Source organism: Solanum tuberosum, unplaced genomic scaffold (assembly GCF_000226075.1).
Source record: "Solanum tuberosum cultivar DM 1-3 516 R44 unplaced genomic scaffold, SolTub_3.0 scf00819, whole genome shotgun sequence".
Classification (NCBI taxonomy): Eukaryota; Viridiplantae; Streptophyta; class Magnoliopsida; order Solanales; family Solanaceae; genus Solanum; species Solanum tuberosum.
This window is the reverse complement of record NW_006239779.1, coordinates 12,175-21,491: the sequence shown is the minus strand read 5'-3', so window position 1 is coordinate 21,491 and position 9,317 is coordinate 12,175. Positions and strand designations below refer to the sequence as shown.

Below are 9,317 nucleotides of genomic sequence, written 5' to 3'. Positions count from 1 at the left end.
ACATAGTCCCTATATACTTTTGAAGAAATGAACTTCAACTTTACTCTTTACTGAACTCAAAACTTAAGTCTTAAAACGAAGTTTAAACATTTGCAAAAGACTTCTTAAAATATGTTTCATGCCGATTGATGGACACGAACGACTCAATGCCAGGTTTTCAATAACCATAGATATAACTCAATACTTGGAACTTAAGAACTTCAATGATACTACTCATCTCAAGATTGTTCTACTTATAATGTTCATGCGGGATTATGGGCATGAAATGTTCAACTCAAGGACTCAAAGATATTTCTCAAAATGGATTAGGAACTCAACACTTAAAGGCTTAGAACTTGGAGATATTACTCCTCTCATAGATACTCAACTTCTGGAGTTCATGCGGAATTTAATGGCATGAATGACTTGACTCGTAGGTCTACATAACATTATGGAACTCATGATACAACTCTTCTCATTATCTTACTTACTTCCTCAAAACTTAGTTCAAATCAATAGTTGATCTCAAAGGATTCACAATCGAACTCAAAAACTTTCTTGAAATCTACTCTTAACTCCCTCTTGAATGTGAATTACGAATTCAAGAGTTATGGTTCATTCTATGAAGAATCTAGGTGATAGTGTAGACTTATGAATACATTCTCCTCACTCTCATTCGCACTTACTTGAGTCTTGAAACAAGTTACTAGAGGTTGTAGAAGACTCCACAAAAGAACTCAAAGGGACTTTCTTAGAATGTTCGAAAAAATTCTCAAAACTTAAATCTTATCTCTACCTTGAATTTGAAATAATAATTCAAGGTTATTATCATGTTATGAATGATTTCTAGGTGTTTAGAAGTAGCTTAGAGTAGTTAGAATCGAAAAGGAGTGAAGGTGCACTTTAAACGAACTGAAACGGGGCAACCGACGACAAACTGGATGAGGCAGGCGACCCTGGAGCTATGGGTGGCGCGGGGCGCCAGCTCCTAAACTTCAGAGGAGGGTTTGGGGTGTTCTGGCTGGCGCATCGCACCAGGCCCTAACCCAGAAAATCCGACGAAATTCTTTGCTCGTTTTCTCACCCTAATTCGCCTAGAATCGAACGGTTTCTTCCCCAATCACTTGGATTCAATTACTTAACATAAGTACACTCTAATATACTCAAAAAAACACTCAAATTGCTAAATTTCATCTCAAGAAATCATCAAAACCTCAACACAACAAGATTTAAAATGAACTTCAACAACACCTATCAAGAACTCTAATCTTTCAACTTCAACAATGAAATTTCGCTGAAAATAACATGATTGGCGTGTGGGTGAACTAACCCAACACTATGGAAGCTTACATACCTCTTAGGGATCAAACCCATGGTGACAATCCGCAACAACTCTCAAGAATTTCGACGAACGCTTCAATCCTTTCTCTTTTCTCCTCTTCTCTCTTCTTCTTTTCTCTTTTTGAACTATCAACTAAAACCCTAGGCGTAAACTAGGATTATAAAACTGAACCTAATCAGATTATACCCCTAAAATATTACTAAAAACGAATTAAATCCGATTTGGTTAGGAAAAGACCAAAATACCCCTCTAAAACCTGGTTTTGACTTTCCTTATCTAGACAGCCCAACTTCGAATGCACATATCTCCCTCATACAAACTCGAAACTGAAAAAACTCGGTGGCGTTGGAAAGATAATTCAGAGGTATTTCCTACGATATTTGGTAGCACACTTAAATCATCCTCAGCTAGGAGTTATGGTCGTTTGAAGTTGAACCATAACTCATACTTAACTTAACTCTCCAAATTCAGATTTTGCTATTTCCAATTCGATTCTTTTTGGAACTCAAGGTGCTACATCTAGTAACCTTAATACTCAATAAATTTTAACTTTCTTGCAAAAATCTCACTCACTACGAAAAACGGTTCGAGTCTTAGTTCAAATTTTTTTTGGAGTGTTGCAATTTCCTAGAAAATCATCAGTTTTTCCAACCCAAAAATGTGAGCATGCTCATCAATATTGATAAACTTTAAACCTCAAAGACCCAACTCAAATCACTTGAAGTGATCCCTTCATACTTATATATGTCCCCATACCTTGGTAAAAAAAAGGTCAACTTGAATTTTCATCCCAAAAATCCAAAAAAACTGTGAGTAAATTTTGCAGACCAAGAGTAAAGCATAAGTTTGAGAACTTTATCAAGGCAATTTTGGAAGGTATAATTATCAAAGAAGAAAAAAAGTAAAGCATAAGACTAAGATCACCAATCTCACTTGAGGCTGAATACTATATATAACATAAGGGGCAATCAAATTACACCTTCAAGGAAAGCAAAGACAAAAATGTGTAGAACTCAAATTTTCAAATGCTTCACTTGTCAAGTCAATATCATATATCTATTTGACTGGATTTGGATTGGATTGTGGTCTTTTCTTCAGATTTGGACAAGAAAATGAAGAAATTGGTTGTGAACGTTCCTAATAAAGATGATGTTGACAGTTTTACAGAACGCATTGATGCTTACTACCAGAAATGGCCACAGCTTCTGGCCTTACTTCAAGAATTGTATGACAACTATCTCTCTTTGGCAGACTGCTATTGCCAAGCACTTGTCAAGAACCATCATCGTCGAAATTCCTTCCAAATTCCATCCTCCCATTTTGATCATGATAATGATGATCAATTTGACAAGGAAGAGAACAATGGATCGGATATTGTTGATTCTAATGCTGAGAGTTCATTATCATATCAGCCTTCATTTCCATCCACACAAGTCAAATTTGAACCAAACATGATCATTGCAGACTTGGTGATCAGAAGTGTCAATTGTGAAATCATCATGCACGAGTTTAGTCTAGTCAACAAGCATTGCAACGAGTCATCAATGAAGATAGAGTTGCAGGAAAACTTATTGGAGTTGTTGGAATAAGAGAGGTTGATCTTGTTAAATGAGAACGCGAGATTAGGATACAAAATGGCTTCATTGATGGAGGAGAATAAGGGGTTGTCTTCACAGTATTTATTCGTGAAGATAAAGGTAGCTGAGCTTGCAAGGTTCATGCTAACCAGAAGGGAGGATCATAGAGTTTACGTGCTTAGTCGAAAAGTTGAGGATCTTCAACGTCAGATATATGGATAGGAGAGGAGGAACAATGAGTATTATGAGCAGCTACTGAAACATGAAGAAGAAAAAAGGAGCAGGTCCAAGATGGGGTTGAAGGGTTGCTTTAAAGTTCCTAAAGAGGCTGTTGTTGACAATGTCAAAATGGGTGAGAAGCGGAAAACTGTTGGTGCTGAAGTTGGAAAGAAAGTTCTTAAGTTTTGGGACAGGGTTAAAAAACTTGATATCTTCCTTTGTGCACCTGAATTCAACTAAAACTATTGTAAACATGAGAAAAAGAGGGTGTTTCTACTTAAAGTTTGCTGCATAAAAAAGATAGTTTTATCACCACGAGAAACATGTATGCTTATGAAGGCACATACACAAACATCATCCTACCCTCTTTGCTTTCAATTAAATATGGGGGAAGAAAAAAATGATGGGAGAAGCACTAAATTTCAAGTTTGCTTGACCACTCCAATGAATCTAGCTTGTTAATATCGGAAAAGAAGCAGCTTTTAGCCACATAACAGAATGCAATATAATGGTCAGCAACTAGAATTACTAGCACAGCTATTTCAAGATCAACCAATCAACTACTACATCTCAGATCCAAACTATTTGGTGAATGAATTAGAGGTCCAGAACATAGAGTAACTGGATGAGGTATTGTTGCAGATATTCATCCAGAATCTAACTAAAAGAATTTGAAAGCCTAAGCACAACTCAATATGCGCATAACAGCTTGCATAGAGGTATACAATAAAATTTAATCCTCTTTCTAGAGCTGTAAGCATTTACTCTGCGTTTTTTCTACTCTTACTTGGCTAATTGTTAACTGGAAAAAAATCACACACCCCTATTTAATTTGTAAGTAGATCCTTATTATATAGTGGTTTGTTTATTTATTACAACAACAAAAATATATCCGGTGCAATCTCATAAGTTGGGTCTGGAGAGGGCAGTATCATTACCAAGAAGAAGAGCCAAATCAGCAGGAAGAACAGTGGACAAAACTACAAAAAAAGAAGAAATAACAAAAACAATACAAACAATGAGGAGAGACCTAAGACACCTCAAGAACAGATGGATCAGGCAGATTCCCAGAAAAGTCACTGTTATACAGGTAAAAATATTATTACTCATAACTCTTGTATTGATCTTGTTGAACCAGATCAGTAAATAGTCCAGGTACAGGCAAAAATCATCATGAAGATAAGGCACCCACTGGGAAAACATAGGCCAAACTATAGGAGGGAGAGCTTGTGGGAATTGCGGTAGGTGCCACTGTCATGCTTAACATACTAATAACAGGGTAATTAGCTGCAACTATTGTTCTGTTTAAACTGTAGCCAATAGCCATGTGGTGTTCATTTTTGCATCTTGGAGTGTTCATCAAGTTTCTATTTCCCCTTTAATAATTCGAAAAATCATGTATTCCTATGTAAGCATATGAATATTAATTAAGAGCCATGACGTTTTAGTCCTCTGGACTTTCTTTCAGACTAGTGGCATATCATCTAACAAGTAATAATAATCCTTTTTTGGGCTAAACCATAGTCTCCCGATCCTATGACTGCCTAAAAATCATAATCATGTCGTGTACGACCTAATAAGGGTGATCAACTAAGAAATGAACAACAGAATATGCAGTTGACTGATAGGAAAAATAATACAACATCACAGATAGATTCAAGCCAGCATCATTACCAAGAAGAAGAGCCCAATCAGCAGGAAGAATAGTGGCAAATTCAAAAAAAGAATAACAAAAACAATACAAACAATGAGGAAAGACCTAAGACACCTGAAGAACAGATGGATCAAATAGATTCCCAGAAAAGTCACAGTCATACATGTAAAAATATTATTACTCATAACTCTTATATTGATCTTGTTGAACCAAATTAGTCCAACAGTATTATTACTCATAACTCTTAGGGGAATATTCTGTGTTACCAACCCCTATATCCCAAGATCCTCCCTCTATGCCTAATGTACTAGCAGGTATGGACAAAGAAGGAAATACAAAGGCCTCTAAGATCACAGGTATTGACTCAATGATCCCAATTCCCAGAAAAGTCACAGTCATACAGGTAAAATTATTATTACTCATAACTCTTACATTGATTTTGTTGAACCAGAGCCAAATAGTCCAGGTACACTAGCAGGTGTAAACACACTTAGTAAATACAGAAAAAAAATACTTTCATAAAATCACAAATCGTCACAATTGTTTGAATACCTGGGAATCAAAATATTTGTAGGATGAGATGAATCCAGTAAAACCTACAAGAAAATATAAATTAAGAACTAAATTGTGAAACCTAGAAACTTCACATGGTTCCGAAAATAAATACTTTTTTAATTAGTTAACATAACTTGACCCCAAAATCCTACCAGTGACTATGTGATCAAAGGTTTGTTTCAGTAAGATCATGAGTTTATAAGAAATAAAAACCTTAGGATTACCTGTAGATGGAGATGGCTATCATGAATTTCTTTGCTTGAGCGATGTGTTGAGGGCCTGAGGCGATATGCAAATAACTCTAGACTTAAGCAGGAGTAGGGTTTTTTTTTTAAAAAAAGTTTCTTATTACTAATAGGAGGGAATATTTTATTGTAGTAGAAAAAATTAGAGGGAAAAGTTAATAGCATGAAAAATTAGAGGGAGAAATTAATAAATTTTCTTTTACTTTAATAAACTTAAAATAAAAGTTTTATTTTTAAGGTAAATAAGATGAAAATTTTATTTTTAAGCTAAATAAGATGAAAGTTTAATTTTAAGTTAAATAAGATGAAAGTTTAATTTTTAAAACATACAACACAATCATGAAAATGCACACACAAAAATATTTAAGCTAAATAAGATGAAAATTTTATTTTTAAGAATGAATAACTAATGCTTGCAAAGAAAATGTAAAAAAAAAAATTTAAATAGGGTGAGGGTATTTTGTAAGCAAACAACTTATCCTAAAAAATTATACAATGAATATTAGCTTGAATATGAGACACTGGTATTCAGATTCACTAAAATTTTAGAATTACTGTTGTGAATCAAGTTGACTCTGTAAGGGCCTATGGGATATTAGAGACTTTTATTTGGGATCTAGGCCCAATAACCATTTGTAAAAAAAGACTAGGTGTTAGAAGAGCGGTTAAGAAAAATTATGTAAACGTTGGCTGTCAGTTATCTCTCATTTCTTTTCTCTGTTCTAGCATCTCATCTCCTTCTAGTTACCTTCTAATTAGTATGTTATTACTTTGTTGTGCGTATTATACGTTGTAATTTGTTATCTAGTGAATATTATATATCAGTGTTTGTGTTGGAAATTGAGTTTGTTTCATTGGTGCTTTCATCCAGAGGTCTCTCTAATGGAGGACCAAAAAGTACTCAAGGCTTTCGTTGGTGATTCAATTTGGGATTCACTACAAGAAATGAAGGATTCTATCTCTAAAGATCTCATTGAATGTCGTTCGATGTTGCTGGAGGTTTTGGGGGAAAAGGATACGACCTCTTTTGAACCCAAAAACATAGTTATGAATGTCAAATTATGGCAGTTTCGAGGTGAGAATCCGGACGCTTGGATAGTTCAAGCAGAGCATTATTTTAATTGCTATAAAATTGAGGAAGATCAGAAGCTTAATGTGGCTTCGTTCTATTTTGATGGTGAGGCTTTGGAATGGTATGGATGGTTATTTCGCAACAATCAACTCACTGGTTGGGACCATTTTTTGGACAAATTGATGATTCGTTTTCGCTCTCGTACTAGAGACACATCTCGCGGGTTCTTACCCATTCCCAAGAACAAGAATGATAGGACAGTGGATTACTATTAAGAGGCTATTCCATTGTGGGGTAATATTACTAACTCATCCTCGCCTCAGTCTTATCAATACAATCTCTTTGCTAAAAATTCTAAGGTAGAACACATGTTCGATAAAATTCCCGAGAAGGGTAATGATGTAGATTCTTTGGACAGTACCTCTGTTGAAGAAAATAATGACACTTTTGAAGAAATGGACAATAGGCCATCACTAATAGTTTCTTCGATGCTTAGTGGGTATGATCAAATGGTGACAGATCCAGATTTGTCTAATAACACTACTAATGATAAAGCAATTTCAATTCCAAACAAAGTTCTCTCTGAACTGCCTCAGTCTGGTCATGATCAATCAAGTCGAGAAAGTGGGCAACATGTCCGTACCACTAGTTTGTTGTTGCGTGCTTTCGATGTGCACAATGATCATTCCATGAACACATCCTTCCTACGCGAAGTTGTTGATGATGTTACCGCAGTAAAGTATTGGAAGCTGGTAGTTGTTGGACCAGAGTACAGTGATTCTGAGCTCCTTGATGACTTGGGACTGTTTTCAATGGATGAGGTAACTGTTAAACATTTCAGAATTAGTACAACAAGGATGTTCGACGACATTCTTCGGTGGTCTTGTGTCATTGGTTGTGGACACAAGGTTGCAAGACCATTAATTGGAGATCCCAATTTTAGTTGAACTATTATTTTTAAGGAATTTGTATTGAAGGACATAGACGAAGAAGTGGATAAAGCATTTTTCTCCTCCACTAATATTTATTTGCTTGTAGATGTTATTTCTGCAATTGATTCTAACATTGTCTGGAATGCTCGAATTGCACTATTGGAGGCAGGAATGGTTGTGCATTCAATACACCGACACCAACCACAAGATAACAAGCTAGTGCGAAATGGGAATAGCATGGAGAAATATATCAGTAGCTGTTGTGTGAGATTCTTTATACATTTTGTTGTGACATATAACATGGATGTTGTTTATATGATTCATCGAAGGGCAACTGGTGTGTTGATAATGGTGGTACCGTTAACTGGACGAGAACCTACCACATTGCTGGAGTAGCTAAGAGGATGAACACGTCTGTTTCTGTGGCAGCTGAAAGTAATGAGTTTACTTGTCTTATGTCACTGGATCGGCCAAAGGTGGTGCCAACTTTTTGTCCAATTGATTTTTATATCCAAACAACTTCACTGGTCGATCGGTAAGGGCCTATGGGCTATTAGAGACTTTTATTTGGGATCCAGGCCCAATAACCATTTGTTAAAAAAGACTAGGTGTTAGAAGAACGGTTATGAAAAATTATGTAAGCTTTGGCTGTCAGTTATCTCTCATTTCGTTTCTCTGTTCTAGTATCTCATCTCCTTCTAGTTACCTTCTTCTATCTGTAATTAGTATGTTATTACTTTGTTGTGTGTATTATACGTTGTAATTTGTATCCAGTGAATATTATATATCAGTGTTTGTGTTGGAAATTGAGTTTGTTTCAATAACCACATTTGAGTTTGGTATGAGACACTGGTATTCGTTATTTTTCGAATACAAAATTATTTACTGAATGAATTTCATAAATCAACAGGTTCATAACTCATTAGTACAAGTTCAAAGAGAAAGTTAAATACTACATAAGCAACTCAAATATATATGTCTTTTAGTTGTATCAATTTTCATTTTTTTGATGTCTTCTTACATGTTTATCTTTTATTATATCGTGCATCCACATAGAAAAATAGAAATAATTTGAGTGATAATATTAACAATGAGCAACAAATTCTTTATTACCGAATACCATAACAAACCGAAGTTTGATTTACCGAATAACAAATACCTAACCGAAATTTAAAATTTTGATATTTGGTATCTACTTTTAACTACCAATTTCGATTTAGTGAATCCGAAATTTAGAAATCTCGAACATCCACCCTAACACTGATTATACAATATAGCTTGCCAAAAGTTAGAATTGGCAAAATTAAGCCCATTCGCCCAACCCGTTTAAGTTTGGATGGGTTATTGATCCGCTTATTTATTAGGTTAACTCATTTCAATCCATTAAAAATTAGGTGATATGTAACAAATATTGAATCAATAGAAATCTTGTCAAAATATTCTTAAAGAACTTTTTTATAAATTTGATATGCTATATATAACCATTATAAAGAAAAATAATAATTTTATTAGGTACTAAAATATTGTAAAAAGAACAATAAAATAAGTAAAACATAGTAAAATTTGGGTTGGATTGAGTTTTGACCTGTTCTATAACTCATTACTAATACCGGACTTGACTCAAGCAAATTTGAATTGGGTTGGGTCTTGACATGTTTGTTGTCTTTACCCATTAAAAGACTCTATTGGGACTCGCTTGTACAACCTTAATTAGTTGTTGTTTTTATGATAAATATATTTTT

The 9,317-nt window shown here is 34.8% G+C and overlaps 1 long non-coding RNA gene across 1 annotated transcript in view; it reads right to left on the bottom strand.

The window, feature by feature from the left end:
• LOC107059147 (uncharacterized) overlaps positions 1 to 5,693 on the bottom strand; it is a 6,817-nt gene extending 1,124 nt beyond the window's left edge. Inside the window, exons 1-2 of the long non-coding RNA XR_001472520.1 lie at positions 5,551 to 5,693; positions 5,324 to 5,367 (exon numbers count right to left, since the gene is read on the bottom strand). This is a non-coding gene — a long non-coding RNA (uncharacterized lncRNA). The remainder of the gene's footprint in view (positions 1 to 5,323; positions 5,368 to 5,550) is intronic.
• Between the last annotated feature and the right edge of the window lie 3,624 nt (positions 5,694 to 9,317).